Source organism: Cryptomeria japonica, chromosome 8, assembly GCF_030272615.1.
Source record: "Cryptomeria japonica chromosome 8, Sugi_1.0, whole genome shotgun sequence".
In the NCBI taxonomy this organism is placed as follows: domain Eukaryota; kingdom Viridiplantae; phylum Streptophyta; class Pinopsida; order Cupressales; family Cupressaceae; genus Cryptomeria; species Cryptomeria japonica.
In genome coordinates, this window is record NC_081412.1 from 451,513,770 (window position 1) to 451,541,721 (window position 27,952).

The window sequence follows — 27,952 nt, forward strand, 5'->3', positions numbered from 1 at the left end:
TGTGTTCTATCTCAGTTTGTTCCTTGTCATCACTGGATCATTCTTATCTCCTATAATCTGACTTGATGCATGATTGTTTTTGACATACTTGGCTAATACGGGCTTGGTAGGCTTTGTATGATCTTCTTCATCACTTGGTAATTGTCTATTCTCTTCATTTTCTTCAGTAGTCTTCTCGATAGGACTTCTTGGTTGAACATACACAAATCCTTCATAATCTTCTGGTTCTTTGGAGTTCCCTTCATCATTTCTTTCTACAAATTCATCAATTTTCACATTTGCACTTTCTACTATTTTGTTAGGTGATTTGATCAGACATTTAAATGCTTTGCTTCTAGAAGAATAACCTAGAAATGTTCCTTCTTCACTTTTCTGATCAAACTTACCATTTTTGTCATCTTTGTGAACATAGCATCTACTTCCAAAGATTTTAAAATAACTTACATTAGGTTTCTTGTTATACTAGATTTCATAAGGTGTCTTCAAGGTTCCTTTCTTCAGTTGTACTCGGTTCAGGGTGTAAACTGTTGTGCTTATTGCTCTCCAAAATTTTTGTGGAACCTTCTTTTCAATCATCAGTGTTCTGGCACAATCCACAATAGATTTGTTTCTTCTCTCAGCTATTCCATTTTTTTGTGGAGTTCTCGGTGCAGAGACTTGTCTTTTAATACCATGATCATTGCAAAATAAGTTGAACTCATATATGTGAACCCTCCTCCTCTATCTGATCTAAGACATTTTAGTTGTCTTCTTGTTTCATTTTCAACTCTTGCCTTGTACCATTTAAACATTTGAAAATCTTATGATTTTTCTTTTAAAAACATTACTGACATCATCCTTGAGTAATCATACACAAATAATATGAAATATTTATCACCATAATAACTTTGAACTTTCATAGGACCACAAACATTAGTATGCACAAGATCTAAAATTCCCTTAGAAGTCTAGGACTTACTTGTAAAGCTTGATATTGTCATCTTTCCCATCTGGCATCCTTAGCACATAGCATTCTCAGGTTTTTCAAGACTTGGTAGACCTCTTACTCGGTGCTTCTTGCTTATTTTGATTAGACTATCAAAATTTACATGACAAAACCTTTTATGCCATAACTAGGTATCACCTATCTTTGCATATAGATACTTATTCCGAGTTGAGTCAAGGTGAAATGTGTTACCTTTTGTTTGTGTCTCAGTAGCAGCTAACTTTCCATGTTTGTCATGAACTTTGACAATTCCTTTTTGAAACTCTATTCAGTATCCTATATTGTTTAGTTGTGCTACACTCAACAAATTGTATTTCAAACATTCAACCCAATAAACATCATTGCATTTTGCATTGTCAAGAAGTGTTATAGATCCTTTACCTCTTACTGGACATGGTGCATCATTACCAAATCTTACATAGCCTCCATCATAATCTTCTAACATAACAAACTTGTGTTTATCACCTGTCATGTGATGTGAGCATCCACTATCTATGATCCAAGAATCATTAGTATTTATATGAGATATTAAGGCTTTTTCTTCGTACCTTTCTTCATCTGATCCATCTTTGATAGCCACATAAACAACTTCCTCTGTATCAGTTTCCTCTGATTTATCATCATTTGATTCCTCATCAGCTATTAGGCATGTCTTTTTATCTCTTCTCCTAAAGTCTTGGTGTCCTCTGTAATGATTATCTTTCTATCTATCATCTCAGTAATCTCTTTTTTCACTAGATTCTTTGTCAAGATAGTTAGAGGCCATGTGTCCAATTCTATCACAGTTAAAACATTTCAAAGGCAACTTTCCTTTGTACTTACTTTTTCCTCTCGGTAGCCTTCTGGCTAATAGTGCTTCAAACTCTTCTTGCTTTCTAATTTCTTCATAAAGTTTGTATACCTCCTCCATGTTTTTGCAAATTCTTTCACTTGCTCCACTGTGATTCCCTTCAGAATACTTATACTTTCTATCATTGTAATCATTAGATTCATCAAGATGAAAAGAACTAAATGCAGACTCAACTTTATTTACTGATGACCCACTGTTATCAAAGTTACTTAACTCAAATGCATGTAGCTTACCAATAGTAGCATCCAAATAAATTGGCATATTTGGTACAGACCTCAATTCATTGATTATAGAGACTCAGATTGCATAAGCTAGTAGAAGGGTTCTTAACAACTTACTTGTGACATCCTTTTCTTCAATGGTTCCTCCTGCTCCTTTGATTTGATTGACAATCTCTTTTAACCTTGTACTGTACTAGGTTATGTTCTCACCTTCATTCATCCTCATAGATTCAAGTTGTCCTCTTAGACTATCCACTTTTGTTCTTTTAACTTGTTCATCTCCACCATACATAGATATGAGATTGTCCCACATTGCCTTGGCATCATTGCAGCCTTCTAGATCATTAAACTCTGAGTCGGTCAATGCAGATGTTATTTCAATCATTGCTTGGATATGTTCTTGCTTTTCCTTTATCTCTTCCATTATCAATGGATAGGTGCTAGGTGTGATGAAATCATTCTCTAGATAATATACAACATATTCTCCAATTCCTGATAGGTGAAGCTTCATCCTTTTCTGCCATGTAGAGAAACTTGACTTGTTCAGCTTTGGTGCATCCCTATTATACATCTTTGGATCTTTGCCTCAAGTACCTTTAAACTTTTCTTCCAAAGTACAAGCTCTGATACCAATTGATAGTTCTGATACTAAATGTTTAGTACAGATGCCAAGCTAACAAGATGAGAGGGGGGGGTGAATCATACAAACTTAATCTTCTTTAAAATCAACAGATTCAACCTCGATAACCTTATTAGAAAAACTATAACATATGCAAACTCATAAACAGATAAGATCACAAAACATATAACACCAGATTTAACATGGAAACCCAAATAGAGAAAAACCACTGTGGGATTTCAGACCCACTAAGAAATATACTTTTCTAGAGTATGCTCGGTTAAAAGCAAATCCTGTGAAAGATTACAAACACATTGCTAGATGTGACCCAGTTAATGGATTTCCCTCAGATCTGTTAGGATCTTCACCTTGTTAGAAGTGACCTTGTTAAAGGATTTCAAACACTCAATCAGAATGTCACCTTGCTAGAGGGTTTTACAAATAAGACTGTTGAGTTCACTCGATTAAGAGATTTTCTATCACTTTACAAAATAACAGTAATAAAAATATATCTGCAACTTCACATCTAAAAATGCTAAAGCAGATTCTTATTTGCTCAATACAATCTAGTCATAGGACTTATCTTGTCCCTCTGCTGGGCTCTATACTCTATTAATCAAACAGGTCTTCAAGCTTCAGTGCTCGGTAATCACTATGTAGCATCCCTGTGCTTACACTTGTCCACATACATTGTTTATCAACAATTCCTTATTTATAAACAATTTGCCAACTGCTTAATCTTCTTGATCACATTTCCCATGATCAATCATAGCCATCTGATCTTCAATCTTGACCAGGTTCAATGTATCCTTCGATCTGAAAACATTTTACCCCACCTTGGAACTTGCATACATTTCTTGGAACTTGTGCTAGGGTATTGCAGTTCAATCTGAGCTGTAGATCTTCTTGCCAATTTTTCATTGCCATAGATCCTTAACAACCTTCATACATGTTGTAACAATCATTTAATCATAACTAGCTCATCAGCTTCCTTCATTAAATAATGCTTTTATTCATTCAGCGCATTCTGTTATTACTCTGTTGCAACTCAGTAAATACTAAACTTCACTTGGTAGACATTCTGCCTTCATTAACCAATAGCGATGACCTTAGGGTTTACCAACTAGGTTCCTTAGGGTTTACTGACTAGGTTCTTTGCTCGGTAACATAGTATAGTATTAACCTTACAAACAATAGCGTATGTAGGATATCAAAACAATCTAAACATCATGATATCATCATTGTCTAACTCAGTAATAGTTGCCCATTGAATAACTTATTCCTCCCCTTATTCATCACATTCTTTCTGTGTCTTTTACCGACATCTTAACTCTTTTCAAAACATACTTCTTAAGATATGGCAACATCATACTAAATCAGAAAATCAATTTCTTGACATCAATGACAAAATAATAATATTAAGACAGTAAACATCCTTAATTAGTTATATCCATAATCATCAACAACCTTCTCAATATCCTTATTGAAATGCCAACAATCTCTTATTGTAATTGGAATGCCAACAATCTCCCTTTGTGTGTTATAATGCCAACAATAACAATCAAAGCTTATGATGAAGAAAAAAGAACATCTAAGGGTCTGGTATTATTGTTGATCAAGGTGGGACCTATAGAACAAGATGTTATTTGTCAGGTGCTTGATCTTCCTCTCTCCTACAACATCTTGTTGGGTAGACCATGGATTCACAAGGTGCAAGCAGTGTCATCTACTTATTATCAATGTTTAAAATTTCCCTACAATGGGGTTGAAGTAAATGTTCCTGCGGATACAACCTACACCTATAATGCTTTAAAGCAAGGTGCTCATACCCTTGTTCCTCATAACAGAGCAGCCTCTGCAACTGAAAGTTCAAAAACATTGATGAAAGACTTAGAACCAAAATTGAAAATCACAGGTACTGGTATGGATTGATACAAGATCGAACCTTTACTCTCATTGATGTCTCTTCCACCTTAACCAAGATAGTCTGGAAAACCGTGAGAGGCAATGAAGCCACAAACTTCAAATACAAATGTCATCTATGATGATATTTTTGTACAATCCTCTAATTCCCTTGCAGATGAAATAAAAGAGGTGACAGTTCTCAAATGGCTTTTCAAAGAAGATTGAAAATAGAGAAGGGAAACACAATGATATTTCCCTTGACCAATATGGTCTAGGATATAAGATGATTCAACATATGGGATATTTCAGTACCTATCCTTTTAGAAAGCACTAAGATGGAATCATTGAACCTATCAAGTTACAAACTAAGTCTACAAATGATAAAACTAGACTCGGATACCATCTAGATGAGTCATCAAATAAAAATAATACTTCTCATCAAGAGCCTAAGTGGAGGAAAAAGATACTACCTCCACTATCACAAGAAGTAAATACTCAGCAAATTCTGGAGAAGTATGAAAAAGAACAAGAAGAACTGGAAATCAAGAGAGAAGAAGCAGCTTGTAATGAAGTTCCAACTATATCAACAATAACATTACAAGAACTAAATGTTACAAAAGACATGCGAGGAGAGGTAGAAGGAATTAAAAACCCATTTGCACCACTAAATATTCCTATCACATATATAGAAAGAATGCAAGTAGAGGATTCAAAAACAAACTCAAATGAGTATGAATGGGGTCTAGAGCCTCTCTCAGATACATCTACTAAAGAGCCTAATGATATCATAGACAAAGAAAAAGAGATAATACACTTGAAGTTGCAAAAGGAAATAGAGGAAATCAAACTGAAAAGACAAGAAGATTATGAACAACAATTGAAAGAAAGAAAAGCAAGGGAAATGTATTTACCTACTATATCTCCCTCTAATGTGATAGAGAAAATCAGGTATGGGACTACAAATGAAGAATTGGAGGCTATAGAAGAAGGGTCAACCATTAGTCTAGAGGAAACTAAATGGGAAAGATGTCAAAGACTAACAAAGTCATTAAGGTTATGTCAACAGGTATGTCAACTACAAGTGATTATTGAACCAAATCATGAAGGAACTTGCAGCATCAAAGATGTAGATATTGATACTATACATGCTTTCACTATGCCACTTGAAGAGGAGTCAAAGGCTTCATCTTCTAACTCTGATCTCTCAAAAATAAGATCTATTTATGACATTTCCTATTTGACACCAAACTATGAATACTTCATCATGAATGTCGAAACTGTGTCTAATGAACCTGTTACTGTTGAACTACAATATGTAGTCTAGTTTGAAGTAGCGGATGGTGCTAGTGGTAGGTCTATTGGGTTAGGTCCCCTAAATACTAATGTAAAATTTGATAATCATGTTCTAACTCTTCCTAGTCTCGAGGTGCTTACGCAAGGTAGTCTTCTAAAACTCAACTTGTCGGTTCGAGGTTTTGATGACAATACCATGAATTCCCTTGAACCCATTAAATCTTTATCCCTGGTACATCTTGAGCTTATTGATTGTACTCTCCAAGATCAACCTTTAAATATACCTGCCTTTGCCAATGACTATACATTAGCCTGTTATCTTAATGTAGTTGAACAAATGGGCTCTTCCACTAGTGAACAAAGTGAGAACATGACAACAACAGATTTCAAGTATCTTAGTCTCAAAAAAAAAAGTGTTCTGATGGTGAAAACCACACTGTGGCAATGTCAGAATAAAAAATAGTAAAAATAAAGGACGTACCTAATGGTGACAACCTCTCTAAGGCACCTAAAGGTGAGATACTTGATATTTTGCCTGATCACTTTCAAGAGTGATCATCAATGCTAATTAAACCTACACAACCAATAAACATTGGAACAGAAGAAGCTCAACATACCATACATGTAGCTCAATCCTTATTAGCAGAAGAACTAAAAGAATTTGGTGATTTCTTCACCAAAAAGAAGATCAATTTTGCATGGACATATGCTGATATGTCAGGTCTGCATCCTGACCTCATAATGCATCATCTTTCTATCACTCCTGGAGTTAAACTTGTTAATCAAAAACTTTGAAAAATGCATCCTCATGTTGTGCTACTTGTTAAGGCTGAGCTAGAAAACTTACTAAAAGATGGATTCATCAGAGCAATTGATTAAGCTGAGTGTATATCTAATATTGTACCTGTTTCTAAACCCGACAAATCAATATGTGTTTGCATAGATTTCAAAAATTTAAACAAAGCTTGTCCAAAAGATGATTTTCCATTGCCCAACATAGACATGATAGTGGACATGACTGTTGGCTATGAAATGTACTCTCTATTGGATGGTTTTTCTAGATACAATCAGATCAAAATTGCACTTGAGGATCAAGAGAAAATAGGTTTCACTTGTGTATGGGGAGCTTTCAGCTAAAACGTAATGCCCTTCAGCTTAAATAATGTAGGTGAGACTTATCAAAGAGATGTAACAACAAATTTTCATGATATGATGCACAAAAACATGGAGTACTATGTCGATGATAGTCTACTCAAATCTATGAAAAGGTCAACACATCTATCAGAACTGGGTCCAATCTTAGACATGATGGAAAAATTCAAACTTAGATTAAATCCCAAGAAATGTGCATTTGGAATCACATCTGGCAAGCTCTTAGGATACATTGTTTTAGCAAAAGGAATTGAAGTAGACCCAGAAAAAGTTAAGGCTATCATGGACATGCCACCTCTGAAGAATATCAGTCAAATGAGGACTCTAGAAGGGAAACTCCAATCCATAAGAAGTTTCATCTCTCAGCTTGTAGATAAAACTCAACCATTCACAAAAGATTTACAAAAAGGAATTACCTACAACTAGGATGAAGACTGTGAAAAACATCTAAAGCAAATCAAGGAATATCTTTCTAATCCACCTATCTTAATGCCATCGATTCAAAATAAACCCTTGATACTCTACATATCAGCTACTAACACATCACTGGGGGCACTTTTGGCTCAACAAGATGAGAAGAAAAAGGAAAGAGCTTTATATTATATCAGCCGGACATTGGTGTCCTATGAGATGAACTATACTATTATTGAGAAAGCTTGTTTGGCATTAGTCTTTGGATCAAAAAAATTAAGACATTACATGCGAGCACATTCAATCAAACTAGTGGCTAAGATAGATCTACTCAAATATCTTCTCAGCAAGGCAACACTTATAGGGAGATTGACTAAGTGGGTTATGATTCTTATAGAATTTGACATTGAATATATAGAACGTAAAGCTATCAAAGGATAGGTCATTGCAGATCAACTTGTTGATGCTTTGCTTGAAGATAATCTACCTTTGCACATGGAGTTTCTAAATGAATCCATCATGCACCTCACTCAGCGATCCTGGAAAATGTTCTTTGATGGGTCTTTTACTCAACAAGGTTCTGGGGCTGGAATTCTTTTTATCACTCCTCAAAGATATTCAATCCCAAAGGCTTACAAGATTCTCTTTCCCTGCACAAACAATATTATAGAATATGAAGCTTTGGTAAATGGAATCAAGCTAGCTATTGAATAGAAGGTTATTGAGTTACACATCTATGGTGACTCTTAGCTAATAATCAACCAGATCAATGATATATATCAAACTCGGGATGAAAAACTGATTCCCTATAAAAGAATGGTTGATGACTTTAAGAAATACTTTACTTTTGTATCGTTTCAATAGATTCCCAAATCAGAAAATAGGGCAACAAATGTTATGGCTACATTGGCATCTATACCTCTGCTGCAATAATTTGAGTATCGCTATGAATTCCTAGTGGAAGAGCTTCATTATATTGCTTATGATTCCTCTAGGTCCCAGATGGTCTTTTCTATTATTGAACATGACTCATCTCATTATAGTCATATACACTCTTACTTATGTGACCAAATTATTCCTAATAACCTTACCCATAATGAGAAATGAAACCTAATATGAAACGCTTCATGGTATGACATCATAGCTAATGATTTGTATAGGTGAGGTTTGGATAGTACTTTTCTTAGGTGTCTATAACCTAAAGAGTCCTGACATGCATTATCTGAAGTCCATGAAGGTATTAATGAATCTCACTCAAACGGTCTAACTTTAGCTCAAAAACTACTAAGGGTTGGCTACTATTGGACAGATATGGAAAAAGATGCTATAAAGTTTTCTAAAATTTGTGAGAAATATCAACTACATGGGCATCCCATACATGCTCTAGCTAGAGAACTAATACCTTTTATCACGCATTGGCTTCAATAATGGGTGTTTGATCTCATCGATCAAATCTATCCTGCATCCTCTAATAGACACAAGTTTATCATAATTGCTACTGAATACTTCACCAAGTGGGCTGAAGTGGTTCTGCTAATCAAAGCAACCGACAAACAGGTAGTTATGTTTATGCTTAACTATATCATCTGCAGGTATGGCATACCTTCTTCGATTGTAATTGACAATGGAGGACAATTCAAAAACAAAGACCTAGATGAGCTCTATGAAAAGTTCAAAATCAAACAACATTGGTTTTCTATATATTAACCTCAAGGTAATGGCCAGGGTGAAACATCTGACAAAAATTTGCCGACTATCTTACACAGAACGGTCAAAAAATCGGGAAAGGATTGGCATTTGCAGTTCAATCCAACACTGTGGGCTTATCGAACAAGCATCAGAACACCTACAGGAGCTACACCTTTTTCTTTCGTATATGGGGTTGAAGTAGTCTTTCCTATAGAGGTGGATATCCCTTCTTTGAGAGTTTCTCTACAAGGTCTTGTCACTGATGAAGATCATAGAATATCTAGATTGCAAGAACTTGAATTGCTAGATGAACATCGACAAGTGGCATTTGATCATCTACGAGCTTATCAGAAGAGAATGTATAGAGGTTATAACAAGAAAGTTTGACATAGAGAATTTCAGGTTGGTGACCTTGTTTAAGAGAGAATCCTAAAAATCAACAGTTTTGAGAACAAAAGGGGAAGTTTGAACCCAACTAGCTAGGTCCCTACATCATTACTGCAGCCTTTGGCTCTGGCGCTTATCAACTCTCAAAATTGGATGGAGAACAACTCCGTGAACTGATCAACACCATCCACTTGAAGAAATTCTACACCTAGCATTCTCTACTCCAACCATCTGTATAGCTAAAAAGAACTGAAGAAATTCTAAAAATTAGACAAAGTCCTGAAGAAATTCTAAAAATAAAAAAAAGTCCTGAAGAAAAGAGTAAAAAATCAAAATATGAAAGAAATTTGCCTTGGTGAAAACCTGGTAAATAGGCACCTCTTGTACTCAAGCACTCCATCTATCAACACAAATTTGGCATTTCTTGCTTTTCTGCATCTTCGCTTTAGCTTGTATATATTCTTTAGTCACTTTTGTGGCACCTTGGTTCTTCTTGGAACCCTCATGGCTTGAAACCGATCAACGTCCTAGCCTTAGGGAAATCAACTGGTCAATTTAAATGTCCTAAGAAGTTCAACCACGTCATCTTTTTATTGGTAGTACTAGGTCATCCAATCCGAGTCAGTCACCTGTCTCCTATCCACTACTGAGTTTTACCACTGAATAAACACATAAAAAAAGAACACTGAAAACAATCACTAAAAAACTGTTTGAGATTTGATTGAAATTTTCTTTGAATGCTGCCTTTCTAAAATTGGTTTTTGATTATTATTCCCTCTGAGTAACGTGAGGAAGTCTATCTTGACTAAGAGGAGCAAGGACTAGGGGCATAATACTTTTCTTTTTTTCTACTTATAGGAATAATTTTGATGATCTGAAAAACATCTCATAAGTTGGGTGTCTATGATAAGTGCCTTCACATCAAGGTGAAATCACCACACATACCTCGATTCCGTTTATTTGTATGCTACAGGGAGGTTGGAATCATTTCCTTGTCTGTTTCGACTAAATTTTTTTATTATGCAATCGGGATACATGCTTAATCTATCCTAGGATATGAATGATGCAAGGGTCATTGTGGACACGATAATCAATCTTACATATAACAAGGAAGGAACTCTACTTTGTCTGGTGTGTTTGCACATAGGTAACATTCAGGCCATCCCGACTCTTTATGCCTTGATGCTTATGTTGGCTTGCTATATTAAAAATGAAGTGACATTCCAGTCATCTTGTATTTTTGTGCCTTGATGCTTATGTTTGTTTTCGACATTGTAAAATTCTTAGTGATGATAAAAAGAAAATTAAAATCTAGTGACTTGGTCCTAGTTTGCATACACATTCATTTGCATTCATACTATTGCATGAAAAACAAATAAAAATAAAAATTTACATCCTTAGCTCATCATTGTTATCATTTATTACATCTGAAAAAGAAACAAAAACATTCATATTCATCTACATTACATACATACATTCTAAAAATAAATGCATTCATATAGAAAAAAAGCATATAGAATGATATCTCATAAATAATCTCATGTAACTCAACACGAGAGCAATAAGCTCAAATCACGGACTCATATATATCTCATAAAAAATATCAATGTCAAAGGGTACAAATGACATCAGCTATCATATACAATGTCTATCGGAGCAAGAAATACATCGAGTACAAAAGTGGGGTACAAAATCTAGGAGACTTCTAAAAAAACTTTCTGCCTCTCCCTCATTGCCTAGAGGAGGGGGTGGTGGCTGCTGAATAGGGGCATCATCCTATCTAGGTGCCATAGCTCCCTCTAACCAATCCATATATTTTGAATAAGGCACAACTTGCCTATCTACTAGCACCACTACACTATAAGTTGACATGTAATATGCCACCCTGCTCATCTAGTGTACAACCTCAAGCTAGAGGTTGTCACGCTCTGCTCTCATACCCTGTAGGTGTCGATCTCTCTCTGTGATACATCGATATTGCTCTACTATCTGAGTCTGTGCAACTGCCAGTTGTGTCTAGAGAGTCCTCATTCTCCCTCTTAGTGTGTGGATCATATCCACTAGTGTCTGCTCCTGAGGTATCTCCTCCTCTCCTCCCTCAGCGAACTCATCTCTCCACTATCGCACCTGTCAAGGGGCTTCTCTCTCCCATCTACCCCTCACTACCAATATCACCTCTAGTCTCTTCACCCAAAGCACCCTCTCCCTCACCTCTGACTGTAGCTAATGAGCCACCCTCTCCCCTCCTCCTCTGCTACCCAATCACTAGTGCCTTACTACTACTTGCACTAGTATCATCTCCTGTCTGCCTAGGTGTATCTTCTCTCCATCCCTATTCCTAAACCCATCCTTGTACCTGACTTGGTCCCTATGCCTACGTTGGTGCATCCTCTTCACCCTCATCAATTTGAGGTGCTCAGTCTCTTGGGTCTGTGAATGGCAAGAATGTATGTCTCAAAGAATCATCTCTATACTCTGGGGTCACCCCCGCATCAACAATATCCTCTAAGTAATCCCAACATTGTGGCTAGAGGCCTATCATCTCTGGTACTACTAGGGCATAAGATAACTTTAGCCCCCATCTGATCATCTCCTCATCTCCAAACCGAGAGTAAATAGTAAACTCCTATGAAATTGCCTACGCTCGCTCATATTGCCTCATCACCTGGCTAACAACAAACCACTTGATCACCATCTCCGATCTCCCAATGAGTGGGTGTGTCATGAAAATCAATCTTCACTCACACCTCCAATCATCCTACTCCTCTAACACCTCTATATGACCTCTAGACAATCGCAATCATATCATCCAGCTGATGTCTCTAGTAACCTATCTTGCCCAGGTGGGGCTGCATCAGGAAACCTAAATATCAACACACAATAGGCTTATGTGCCTCCCTCTAATCATCCACCACTGGCCTGCACATTGGGATATGATCCCATGCCCATATTTGTAAAATAAGCACTCCTATAGCCATGCTCTTCGCATCTCGATATCCAATCTCATGTATCTCATGTTACATGTGTGCCAGCAAGCAAGATCCCCAACCTAATCTCCTTGATTGAGCTACTAGCACCTCCAAAATCCTACCCCAACCACACAAGAATCCCTATCAACCTCTGTCTGGCATAACAAAGCATCCTATCAACCCAACCATCACACAAGCAATGGGAAATCTCCCTCCATATCTGCTCATCATGTCATCCCATGAAATAGATCGGACTATCAGGCTATCATCCTGGAAGACCCTACGTAATACTATGATCCCCACTTGTGGAGATACATCATATTCTACTCTATTCCCTGAAAAATGGAATCCTCAAACTCCTGTATACATCCTTGGGAGTAATAGTGATCTCCCTGATAGGTAGGTGAAATGTGTTATGCTCTGAGTAAAATCTCTCTATTAATGCACTCAGTAATCCATGATTCATATGAATATCTGACATCTACAATAAGTGTCCAAAACCACATGCCTCAATATGAGTCCTCTGAGCATCTAAGAGCTATCTAACTAGTCTCATGGTCCGTGGATAGGTACACCGAAACTGTATGTCTGGCAAGATAACCTAGAAAATTAAACAAAAACTCATCAATACATCATACAAATTGAGTTAGAAAGCTGTCAAAAGTGCCCATGAATCCAACTGCTCCATCACAGAAATCAAAATTTCAAGTTTCAATGCTAAAAAGGTTCACTGATTTTCATACGCGTAAACACAAAAGAGCAGTAAATCATACGAGTAAAGCCCACAAATAGTACGAGTAAACTCTATGATACAAATCATTACACAAAGTAGAACAACTAAACATGCCTTGATGAACATGCTCGTATGACCTACAAGTACCTCTTGAACGACAAAAAAAATAGCTTTAAATGAGTAATCACTATTTAGCAGTTACTCGTACAAAAAACCCTACATGGTCGAATGAAGAAACGACTGACCACGAGTTCAAAACGAAATTCAAACGAGAAATTCATAAAAAATATCACAAATTTGGAAATTTAATCATCTCAAGATTGATCACTTACCACAGGGAGATAGTTCTGAGGTCAATTATGTCGTCTCTATAGCTCGAATCGATGTGTATGCTCAGTAATTGTCATTTTGCTCCAGAGAAGGTTTTTGAATTTTAAACTTTGAAAATTAAAAATGAAATGAAAATGACCCTTTTCACCCCTTATATAGAAAACCCTAATTTTTCAACTTGCTCTGATGGATGTGAAACTTATAACCTTGACTAAATCACTCATCCTGAGTCCATTTTCTGGATCAAAATCAAAATTTGAGATCTTTTTTCTAGTAAAAATCTCACAATGTTGACCACTTGGTACTTTCATCTTCCGATTGTTTTTTCTCTTCATTTTTCACTCAAATCAATTTTGATTTCAACTTCAATCTTCAATACACCTTCATGCTCAAATTATCATCGCTAAATCTTTTTGTCTTTTCAAAATTGCCTAAAATCATTGTAACCTCGCCATCTTTCTATTTCACTCCCGAGGGGACATGATGATTGCGTCATCATTATCAACGATTACATCATCGAAAAGTCAAGAATTTTTTCAAATCTTCATCTAAAGTCGAGCATAATTTTTTTTTAATCAAAGATTAATCAAACAAAACCTTATTGTTCTTCAAAATCGAATCAATCTCTAGGGTCATATCAGTTTCATCGCACCAAATCAAGCTGATATTGTCTTTATCTGAATCAGTCTCTTAACAATAATTGGACTTATATGAGTTATATTACAACTCACCTTGTCAGCTTACAAAAAGAGTTTACAATTAATTACCAAATACAATAAGTAAAAATCTTGTTGGCTAGGGTGTCGGTGAACATCTTTTCCATTGCCAATGCCGATGTTTGTGCCTGTGCTGGTATCTGCAGGTGCCAGGGCCATAGGATTGTAAGGTTTCCATCAATGAAAATACCTTCAATCACCTACAATTTCTCATTGGAGTGTGCATTTTCCAACACCACCTTGTTAGAGGATTTAATGAGTAACCAATCTTGTTAGAGCTTACCCGGTTAAGGTATTTTACTTTTGATGTAATTGTTAGAAAACAATAGGTTTTCTTGATATGCCTGAGTAGCACTACATTTGCTTGATCAGATCCTTCTATGCTTCAATCTGCCTTCTGTCAAAGTGTAGATCCATTCACTAGTTAGGCAACTACATAGTCAATAGGTTTTCTACCAATCTCGCCAACAACTTCATCAACCTTAAATAGAAATCAATTAGGTTGGTAACACAACAAAAATTTAATTCTCATCATCAAGATTAAAAACAAGTCGATACAATCTTGACCATTAGAAATCATGATAATCTCTTCACATTCTTCAAGAAAATTCCAACTGCTCCATGATCACCACTTCATAGGAATTTGTAACCCATCACATGATGCATATTAGATGCAATCCACTTTGCTCATTCCCTAGACAAGAACAAACGTGCCAAAAAAATTTGAACATATCCTCATTCAATGATCACACATGTCTCCATCATTACCACTTATCAAATAATAAACCATCAAACTTGATCGGTTAGGGTTTAACAACTGATAGGGTTTACCGGTCACATTACATAGAAAGGTTTAATCCTTCACACCTTTACATCGGTTCAACTCACATACTTTACATATAGGTTTACAACATCTTCCACAAAGCTCTTCTTACCAGTTACTAGCCAATATCAAAAACAACAATATCAGCAATAACATGAATACCATTACCAATTCAATTGACATCAATGACAATAGATCATTAATGCAATCTCTATGCAAAATACCAGCAATCTCCCCTTTTGGCATTGATGACAATACAAATATCAATGCCTTTGATTGCTGCTAAGATTGGTGAATAGGAGTCTTGGTTTACAATACCAAGTATTCACCTTGCTTTGTCTGTCTGTAGTCTATCGCTGGTTCATGTAATTAGACACATAATTCTTCCCCTCAATCAAATAATTCTTCTCCCCCTTTGACATCAATGCCAAAGTGAAAGTAAAACATGTAATTCTACTCTCACTGTGATATTGATGCTTCCCCTGTGGAATACATCCACTTCTTCATCAATCCATGTAGAATTCTGCAAGTAATTCAGGGACTGATATAATTAGCATCATGCTCAACTAACTTCATGAAGAGGGATAACCCCCAATTGACTTCTAAGATACTTGAAAGTGGTCTTAGGTAGAGGTTTGGTAAAGATATCTACAAGCTGCTCCTTTGTAGAGACATGCTCCAAGATAACATCTTTACTTTGAACTTTTTCCCTCAAGAAGTGGTATTTCAATTCAATGTGCTTAGTCCTTGCGTGCAAAACAAGATTTTTAGAAATTTTCATTGCACTTGTATTATCACACAAAATCTTTATTGGTTTTGAGATTTCCATCTTCAAACCTTCCAAAATGTGCCTCATCCACATAGCTTGTGTGCAATTCATATAAGCTTCTACATACTCAGCTTCAGTAGTAGATTGTGAAGTGCAACTTTGCTTTTTGCTACTATAAGAGACTAGCCTTCCTCCTAGAAAGAATGTTCCACCAGTAGTACTCTTCCGGTCATCAATATTTCCTGCCCAATCAACATCTGTGTATGCTTTCAAATCAAAATTTCCACCATATGGATACCATAACCCATAGTCAACAATACCTATCAGATATCTTAAAATTCTCTTGGTTGCCATCAAATGTGCCTCCTTTGGATTCTTCTGAAATCTAGCAACAATACCAACTGCATGGGCAATATTTGGTCGACTATGAACAACATAGTGTAATTTTCCAATCATTGACCTGTATTTCTTTTCATCTATAGACTTGGATGCATCTTCCTTGGACAATTTACAACTTGTAACCATTGGGGCTCCAACTAGTTTACAATCACTCATACCGAAAGTCTTCAGAACCTCTTTCACATACTTGGATTGAGTAATGAAAATACCATTCTTCATCTATTTATTTGTAATCCTATGAAATTTTTTATTTCCCCTACTGATGACATCTCAAATTCATTCTTAATTTCATCTACAAAACATTACTCATGTCATCATTACCTCCAAATATAATGTCATCTACAAATACTTCACTAACCAGTATTTCATCTCCTTCAGATTTGAGATAAATGTTGTTGTCATCACTGATTCTAGTAAAGCCTATCTTCATCAAATGAGTATAAAGACATTCATACCATGTTTTGGGTGCCTGCTTTAATCCATACAAGGCTTTATGCAATTTGCATACCATGTCTTCCTTATCTGTCAAAGCATAACCATGAGGCTTCTCTATATAAACCTCTTCTTCCAGTATTCCATTCAAGAATGCAGACTTAACATCCATCTTGTATACCTTGAACTTCTTATGACCTACAAATGCAAGCAATATTCTGACACCTTCCAATCTTGCTACTGGTGCAAAAGTTTCTCTATAATCCTCTCCTTCTTCTCGTGCATAACCTTTGCATACTAATCTTGCCTTATTGCCAATTACAACACCATATTCATTTAATTTGTTTCGGAACACCCATTTAGTACCTATAGCATTCTTGTTTACCAGTCGGGGTACTAAGGTCCAAGTGTTGTTCTTCTCAATTTGATCCAACTCCTCCTCCATAGCTTTCACCCAATGATCATCACCAAATGCATCCTTAGAACTTCTAGGTTCAAAGGTGGAGATCATGCAAGAGTTCTCTCTTATTCTCCTTCTAGTTAGTACACTGACATCCTTATCCCTAATTATCTGTTCAAGATTGTGATTTAGTCTCACATACCTAGGAATAACATGATCATTCTCTTCAGGTTCAGATTCTTCATTATCATCTTCCTCTGAATTTATTTGTTCCAATTGAACAAGTACATCAGGATTTTCTTTATTGGTTTTTGATTTAATATTTTCAAGTTCCAAAAATAAAATGTAGGATCTTCATCCTTCTCAGAACTAGTTCCTTTTAAAATTTCAGGACATTCATCTACATGAACATCATCACTTTCAACAATTTTCTATGTCCGATTGTTGAAGCATTTATAGGCCTTACTCTTGGTGGAATACCAAGAAATATGCCTTCATCACTCTTAGTTTCAAACTTTCTTATGTAATCACCTCTTTTAATAAAACATTTGCATCCAAATATCTTAAAATAGCTAACATCAAGTGATCTCCCATACCAGTATTCATATGGGCTTTTGTCCTTATCTCTTTTCACCAGAACTTGGTTCATTGTGTAAACAGTTGTACTTATAGCTTCTTTCCAAAATGTTTTTGATACACCTCCTTGTATCAACATAGTCCTAGCGGCTTCAACCACTGACCGGTTGTTTCTCTCTGTTATACCATTTTGCTATGGTGTCCTTGGTGTAGAAAGCTATCACTTGATACCATTATCATCACAATATTTAGTGAACTCTGTAGAAGTGAATTCACCACCTTGATCTATTCTTAGACATTTTATCTTTTTTGCCACTCTCTTTCTTAGCTAAGGCTCTGAATGCCTTGAATTTACCAAAAGCTTCATTCTTATCCTTCAAGAATGTGACCCACATCAGCCTTGAACAATCATAAATGAAGATCATGAAGTATCTATCACCTTGAATGCTTCTTCTTCTTATTGGTCCACATAGATCTATATGAACCAAATATAACAAGTGCTCTACTGAGAAGGACTTGCTCTTAAAAGTTGAAGAAGTCATCTTTCCTAGTTGACATTATTTACAAAGAGCATTAACCAGTTTGTCTAGCTGAGGCAGACCTCTTACTGTCTTAGACTTTCTTACTTTAATAATATTGTCAAAATTTATATGACAAAATCTCCTATGCCAAATCCAACTATCATCTATTTTTGCAATCAAATAGTTGCTAACTTTAGGATTGAGATGAAATAGATTACCTCTAGTCTGTTTCTTGGTTGCACCTTTGTTGTCAAAGATTTTGCACATTCCATTTCTGAACTCCAGTGGGTATCCTGTGTCGTTAAATTGTGCCACACTTAAAAGATTGTTCTTAAGGCCTTCAACCCAATAGACATCGTCAGCACTACTCTTCCCATTAAGATAATTAACTCCCTTACCTTTAACCATACAGGGTGAGTCATTGCCAAATCTGACACTAGTATCAAATTCTTTCAGGGAAAGAAATTTTCTCTGATCACCAGTCATGTGATGTGAACAACCACTATCAATGATCCAATCATTAGATTTATTGCATGCTTTGGGAACTCAGTTGAATTTTAGTTCAGCGTATCACCTAGAGAGAGATGGTCAGACCAAGCGAGTGAATCGAGTTTTGGAGGACATGCTTCGCATGTATGTTATGGACTAGCAGTCATGCTGGGAGGATTATATCTACCTAGTGGAGTTTTCTTATAATAATGGATATCATAGCTCCATAGGTATGTCCCCCTTTCAGGCATTGTATGGTCGTCCTTGCTACACTCCTTTTAAGTTGGGATCGGCTAGAGGACAGGGTGCTTATAAGACCAGATATTCTTCGAGAGATGGAGCAACAGGTAGAGCGGATTCGTGAGCATTTGGTAGCTACATGGGATAGGCAAAATAAGTGTGCAGATGCTCATAGGGTAGATCGTCAGTTTTCTGTTGGTGATCATGTGTTTTTGAGAAAGCATCTGCAAAAGAGTCTGATCCATTATGGAAAGGGTTCTAAGTTGGCACCTCAGTTTGTTGGGCCTTTTGAGATCCTCGAGAGGATAGGACATGTTGCCTACCATCTTGCCTTGCCATCGAGTTTATCCCGCATCCACGATGTCTTTCATGTTTCAATTCTTCAACCTTATCATCTTGATGTGACACATGTTCTTGGTTGGAACTCTTTGCAGGTCGAGGATGGGTAGCTTACTATGGAGCCTGTGCACATTCTTCAGTGTTTGGATTTGATCGTTAGGGTTTGCACCATTGACTAGGTAAGGGTCCTATCGGACCCAAATGATGAGACCTCGATGACTTGGGAGGATGCAACAAAGATGAGAGAGTTGTATTCTTATTTGTTTTAGGCTTCTAGGAGTAAGCCTAGTTTTGGGGGGGAGAATGAAGTACCCCTTCTCGTTTGAACTTATCAGACTCATATTTTATTATTGTTTACTTTCAGTGGATACATTACCATGATGTGTTATTTAGACTTATATGACATTATTTCATGCTTTATTTGGATATGAGATGCATAATTTATTTGCAGTATTTTAGTACTTATGTTTTATGGTATTTTATGGATTATTGCTATGTATTAATACTTTACTTTATCTATGCAATGTGCAATTATATGTTGTGTGTCTACGAGTGTATTGGATGCAAGGGGAGGATTTTCCTTCACTCACTCTAGTGAGATAGGGAACATCGTGATTCTCCTTCATTAGTGTGCATGTCATGTTTTCTATATTGTATATATGCATGTGTGGTTTGGTGATGCAGGATATTGCAAGTACAAGTACCGGGTAGGTACGGGGTATCATCTCCACCTAGCTTCACAGGTTTGAGTGTGCCTTATATTGTCCAATGGAAGTGGAGGAGATAGAAGTTAACCCTATTTTACTTAGTTACACTCTTGTGAGTGTTGTTAGTTGGTCATCCTGTCAGTTTGTTCGGCCTTCGTATTGTGTCGTTTGATCTTTTTATGAGTATTTGCTTGAGGTTTGTTCAGTTTGTGTGTTTTAGTGTATTTAATTAATTAATTAAATTTATGGATTTATCTCATAGTTGGTATTCTTGGGAATTATGTATTTTATGCATTGAGATTATAAATTTAATTAATTAAAATAAATTATTAAATTAAGTTGCAAGTTGCATGATATTAGAAATATATTTTATTTAAATTTTAGTGAAAAATAAATTGGATTAATTTCATTTATTGTTTCCTAGAATTTTAAATAAATAAAAGAATAAAAAAATAAAGAAATGAATAAAAGAATTAATTAGAATTATAGTATTGCTTTAATTTCTTTATTTAGAAAACTAATTATATGCATGAGAAAAGAAAAGAAAGAATAATGATTTTTAATTATTGCATGTTAACTTTATTCCTTTGTTAGGAAATTAGAAAAGAAAAGAAAATTGCTTTTATTACTAAATTTAGGTTTTTGGGAAAAATATATTCAACCTAGAATTTTAGTTTAAAAAGGGGAATAGGTCTTTATTTTAGAGAGACATAAAATAGGTTAGGGGATTTAGGTGAAAGGAAATTTATTTGGAAGCTTATTGAAGGATTGGTTCTCTTCTATAAATTTCTTCCAGGAAAGCTATACCAGGTTGGGTGGCTTCTTTTGATTGTTTGTTTTAAAGAAAATATTTATGTTTCTTCTATCTTTTGGAATGATGTGTGTGTTAAGATGTTGTTAAATCTAAAATCCTGTCTGATTTATTTCTTGTTCTTGGTTAAAGTCCATTCCTGAAGTTAATTTCTAGTTTATGGAAAGAAGTTATTTCCTAGGTGTTTTTAGATTAAATTTTGAGAAAATTGGGAAAGTTATCATGGCAAATTTTGTCAAGATTTTTATTGTGCAAGATTTTGGGAGGAATGGGATTCACCAGAGAAAACATTTCCTCTTGGTTGATTTTTGTTTCGATATTTGGCTATGGCACTCCTTTTTAATATTAGTGTATCTCTGTGATATTATTAGTTATTATAGAAATAAATTTAATCATTAATTAAATTTATTGTATTATTAAAAGTTAAGGGAAATTATTTTATTTTATTGGAGAAATTATGTATTAACTAATTTCCCTGGAAATAAATTGGTTTGGAAATTAATTCTGGTTAAAAAAATTAAATTTACTGGTTTTAAAGTTATTGTGAAATTTAAAAATAATAATAAAAAAAATAATAATTAAAAAAAATATATATTAAAAATAAAAAAAAAAATATATATATATATATATATATATATATATATATATATATATATATATATATATACCACTGGTAGCCACTACCGACAGTAGTACGACTACCATACGGTAGCAGTACCATCGGTGGTAGCACCTGCTACCTACGGTAGCATTTGCTACCATAAGGTAGCAATGCTACCGGCAGTAGCATGTGCTACCTACAACAGCATGTGCTACCGTGCAGGGTAGCAGAGAATTTATTATTTTTACATTCCCCTGTGTGTACTTTGACATGACACTTTCAGGTTTCGTACCAGGGATGTGTATTTTGGTTATTTATTAATTAATTTATTATATTTATATATATGAATGTGATAGTACTTTTCCCCTATGATTAATTAAGTATTTGCAGCGGATTAAATAAATCAATTATTAAGTTAAACCTAATGTAATTAACCTTTTACTTAAGATAAATAATTTAAAACAGAGGTGTTAAATTCACTATTTATTATTAAGTATTTACATAGTATTTTAATAAAGTATCAAAGTAATTTATTCAAGTAATGATAAACTAATTACTCACAATATATAAAACATTGAGATAATGATTTGCAATGGTGAAACATTAGGGCAATGACTATATGAGATTGATTAATACATATCTGTAAATCATGGAGAGGTTGCTTTCCTGCACGCAGAGGATTAGTTATAGGTATAGGGTTTCCAAGCAAGGGAGCACTCCAGGAGGACACGGTTCTTACACATAACCCCACATGCCTTCACAACATGAAATAAACATGGTTCTAACATAGAACCCCACATGCCTTCACGACATGAAATAAACACGGTTCTTACACAGAACCCCACATGCCTTCACGACATGAAATAAACACAGCCCTGGCCAGGACACTCCCGGGTGTACGCTGTACCCTGAGTTGGACACACACTGTATGCCCCTTCTCCAATGCCCAATGCCCAACCACCAGACCTTAACTATCCTCTCGCTTTTGCTTCTTTCAATTTCTTTTTCTTCTATCATTTTCTCCCTTTCTGTGTCCTTCTTTATTGATTCATAGGTTTTAAATATTGTCTTAAGGGTGGTAACAAAAGTCATAACCCTTCATAACAATTATAATGTCCATAATTATATTTATTTAATACTATTTATTATAACTACATTCCATGGGAAAAAGTCCCATAACATTTCTCCCCCTGTAATTTAGCTATTGTCCTCAGTAGCAAGAGATGTATCTACATCACAACTCAAAAATTATGATCAATAAATCAAATACTGACATTGAATATGTGCATACTTAATTGTATTTCCATTTTTATTTTAATTCATCTATATTCTTGTCATCTTTTAATTTGACAAATTTCACTAGCTCCATAATCATTTTTCCAATGATAAAATGTATCATAAATATATGTTTTAATCTCCTATCTTTTTAAGTTTATCACTTTATTTAATCTTTTAACTCCTTTGCTCTTTATAAAAGTATTATCATACAACAATTACTCCTATATAGTCACTCATAAATTATAAAAGTATAATTATATACTCAAAATACATTCTAAGATGGTATTCATGCATTCCGGACTACATGAATATCTTCTTTGCAAAACAAATACACAATTGTCTTTTATATACAATAACTTTTATATTATTGGGTTGATCAAGTCCAATAACAAAGTATGTAGTAAAATAAACCATGGTAATCTTGTCGAGCATTTTAACAATAACTAAAGAATATCAAATTATTAACATGTATTGAGCACTTCATAGGGAAACATTAGGTGTAACCATTAATTTATTAAAATCCAAGGGTGAAGGTTGGTTTAAGTTGATAGTTTGTTTAAAACAATGATAAAAGATGAGTCTTAACAAGGTCATTGAGATCTAATGATGGCTATAGAATATTATTTTATAGGAAAATCATAATAAACATTATAGAAGCACAAGAAAACTAGTGATCCCTAGTAATTTCTATGATCCTAAAGGACCATATAATGTTTATTTGTTAGGTTTACCATTGCTTTCACAATGTTTGTAAATTTAGTTGTATCATAAGATTAAATACCACAATATTATTAGCTTTGTGATGAATTCTAAGTTTTGAAGATAAGTCAAGGGCTTCATTGCATCTTTCTATATTGTTGCTACCATAAAATCTTCAAAATGAATATCATTAAATGAAGTTCTAAATATATTTGATGAATCTATCCCACATATATTATTTTAGAGGTGGAACCTTTCTCCCCCTGTAAAAATTGTACATGTCCCCATGTCTAAAGGTAATAAGAACATTTTAGTTCTAAAACTTTTAAGCCATTGTATTATTTAACTAGCATATTCTAGTAGCTAAAGTATTTTACCAATTTTAAAAATGATCTTAGGACCTATGGGTTATGGGCCCACAATGTAACCTAGGTCAGACTTAAGTAAATCTAGATGTGATATTTTATTTTATTTTTTATGCCAAGAGCAACAAATATCAAGTTGGGAATCCAGCAAGGAACTAGTGAAAATAATTTTAGAACAAGGGATAGAAATGCATCATCTGATTTAATGCCCTCAGAGAGTTGCAAAAGGCAAAGGTGATGTGGATCTCTCTCTCTATGAAATCCAGGGTTTTTGTTATATACTCATAGAAAATAATTTTAAAAAAAACATAAATAAAATTAAAACAAATGTCATTGGTTCAAAAACATTTTAATACATACAACAAACTAAAATATGATTTAATTCTAAAAGATTGATAGATTATGTGTATCTAAGGTTTATCTCCCAAATCTTCCTATTCCTCCCTCTTTAAAAAAAACATACAAAGGGTTAATTAAAAGTTAGTGTCTACTACGAATGGTTACTATTTCTCACATAAATTACCATATTTACATTTAAAGATGTTAAAATTTGGCCTATTCTATTAACTTTATTATTTCTTAATGAGAATTAATCCACTCATAAAGTCTTAATGAGAAGTAATCCACTCATAAAGTCATATTCAGTAATAAAAATGTGATGGTAAATACTTTAGTAAATGATTTATAGGGAATCTAACAATCTTGAATCAAAACCTAAAGTAAAAAGTAACTACTATTTTATTGTCTTGGTGGTAAATACTTTGGTAAATAATTTATAGGGAATCTAATAATGTTGAATCAAAAAGTAAAAAGTAACTACTATTTTATTGTCTTGGTCATTTATTTTCTAATGTGTAATGCAAGGAAGACAGATGTGTAGCAACAGAATCAAATAAAATTGGATGATCTCGTACAGGCTCTCAAGATTGAATTGGCTCTGATACCAAATGTGATAGTACTTTTCCCCTATGATTAATTAAGTATTTGCAACGGATTAAATAAATCAAATATTAAGTTAAACCTACTATAATTAACCTTTTACTTAAGATAAATAATTTAAAACAGAGGTGTTAAATTCACTATTATTATTAAGTATTTACATAGTATTTTAATAAAGTATCAAAGTAATTTATTCAAGTAATGATAAACTAATTACTCACAATATATAAAACATTGAGATAATGATTTGCAATGGTGAAACATTAGGTCAATGACTATATGAGATTGATTAATACATATCTGTAAATCACAGAGAGGTTGCTTTCCTGCACGCAGAGGATTAGTTATAGGTATAGGGTTTCCAGGCAAGGGAGCACTCCAGGAGGACACGGTTCTTACACAGAACCCCACATGCCTTCATGGCATGAAATAAACACGGTTCTTACACAGAACCCCACATGCCTTCACGACATGAAATAAACACGGTTCTTACACAGAACCCCACATGCCTTCACGACATGAAATAAACACAGCCCTGGCCAGGACACTCCCGGGTGTACGTTGTACCCCAAGTTGGACACACACTGTATGCCCCTTCTCCAATGCCCAATGCCCAACCACCAGACCTTAACTATCCTCTCGCTTTTGCTTCTTTCAATTTCTTTTTCTTCTATCATTTTCTCCCTTTTTGTGTCCTTCTTTATTGATTCATAGGTTTTAAATAATGTCTCAAGGGTGGTAACAAAAGTCATAACCCTTCATAACAATTATAATGTCCATAATTATATTTATTTAATACTATTTATTATAACTGCATTCCATGGGAAAATGTCCCATAACATGTATTGATTTATATATTTATATATATAAGTTGTTTTTTATGGGTGTTATAATATTTTAGTATTATTTTAATACTATGAAAATTAATTTATGAGTTGATATATATATTTTTGTAATATAATTATAAGTATATTATATATACACGATGTATGTATAGGTATTCATATAATTATATTATATATATAGTTAATTTAGAGTTTGGGTATTTCAGTAAAGCTTGTAATTTTTAGATTTTATATTTATGTTTGGAAACACATTAGGAGATTAAATTTTATGTGATTGATTTAACCTTATTCGACAAATGACAAAATTGATTTATTTGTATTAATATAGTTGTATTTTCTTATTTTTTGGAAAATATTTAATTGCAAGTTATTTATGCTTTTGGTTGTTTTAAGACAAGATTGTCTGTATTAGGATCTTGTGTAAATGGTATTTGCAGTCAAGTTTAATTTTGTTGCAATTCTGGTTGGGTTGTCACTGTGTCATATGTTATTATATCTCCTTGGATAGGTGTTGTTGTGTAACCTTGTTGATTTCAGTCATTGTGTGTTTTGTTCCAAATGGTCAATCCTGGGTTAGTGATTGTGTATCCTTCACCTATGGTTTGTTAGGATTAGTTATGGCTGTCTATTTTGCCATAGAGTTCTCGTAGAGAGACCTTTCCTGTTAGTGTCCTATGAGAGAGAGTGGCTTTCGAGTGGGGGCCACGCCTAAAGTGGATGGCAGGATAACCCCTTGAAAGTCAGTTAAAAAGTGATAACCTAATTATTGATTAGGGGGTGGATAGAATAAATATTAATTAAGATAATGTACCTCGTGCATAGGTGAGTGCTAGTACAGGGCTCATAATGTTGCGAGAAGGCCTGGAATGGAAAACTTACCACCTTGTCTTCACGAATGGATTGGTAGGGTCCGCATGAGACTTAGATGGAGCTGGAGGTTTTGGAGAGGTTACCAGGATAACCCAGGATGGGGGCCGGGACCTATGGAGGCCTACCATGGTAACCACCATAAACCATGCGATGACACTCTCTCCTTAGAGTCACTAGTGTTTGTGAGTTGAGTCACATGGATGTTTTGCGGAGCCTTATAGTTCTTTCATACTTGTCTTACTTTGCTTGCTTGAGGGTTTTATACTATCTCCTAGCACGGTGGGGTGGTTTCATTTCAGGATCACATGGTTGGGTGGTAGTACCACTTCCCATTGAATGTTTTGGATTGTATCTTCAGGCGAGGAAAGGCTTTGCTGGTGTTTCTTGGTTCGTGGTTCATGTACCAACTCTTGTTCATGATCATTGTTCAGTTGAGACCTTGTGGCCATTGTATCAAACTTTTATGTAACCTTGATAGTGTAACTTTTGGATTCCTTGGTATTTTTTGGAAGCCATGTATTTATGGATATTGTAATATTATGTTGGTGGAATGTATGTTGATTCAGTTACTTTGATATTTTGTATAAATGGTTTATGGATAAATAGATGCATTGGAATACTTTGATTCTTTCATTATGGAATTTAGATGTATGTGTAGTTTTAATCTTAAGCATTTAATTTACCTAATTAAATGGACAATTGGATTAACCATGGTGTTAATATAATCTGCAAATTTAATCTTCATTGGTAACCCTTAGGAAATCATGTGTTAGACTTCTATTGTGTTATTAAATGTGCTATGGTTATAATTAATGCACTTAATCTTTAAAAAAATAAATTCACCCTTTAGTTGCCTAGTTGTGTTGTTTTCCTTTAGGGTTCCTAGTGGGGCATTACAATTATCCATTCTAGATACTATTTCCTTCTTATATGATATTTCTTTCTTGATATATACAAACACAATATCTTCACTAGCATCATCATCAGATTCTTCATCAGTAGTACCACTGTCAATAGCTACAAGACAATCTCTCTTGCCTTTACCCTTGTACTTCTTAAATTTGTCTTTCTTGTATTCATTTTCACCATTAGGGCAAATTGCTGCTATATGACCAATCTTGTTGCATGAAAAACATTTTAAAGGTAGCTTACCTCTATATTTACCAGTGCCTCTAGGCAGTCGTTTTGCCAACAATGCTTCAAGTTCCACTAAGTTGTCTTCAAATTCAACATCTCTGCTGGATCTAGATTCATAGTTATGGCCGGTATCTCTACTTCTTCTCATAGATGGGTTAGAGACAGAAGCTCTAAATGTAGATTATGATTTCTGTACACTACCATCATAGCCATTTAGTTCAAAAGCAGTAAGTTTGCCAATAATAGAGTCAAGAGTTACCTTTGTCTTGTCAATAGATTTCAACTCTTGAATAGCTGCAACTCGGATAGCATAGACCAATAGCAAGGTTCTCAATACCTTATTTATTACCATGGCATCTTCCACTTTCCCTCCTATACTCTTTATCTCACCAACTATGTCTTTAATCCTTTGACCGTACTGCTAGATATTCTCACCTTCAGACATCCTCATG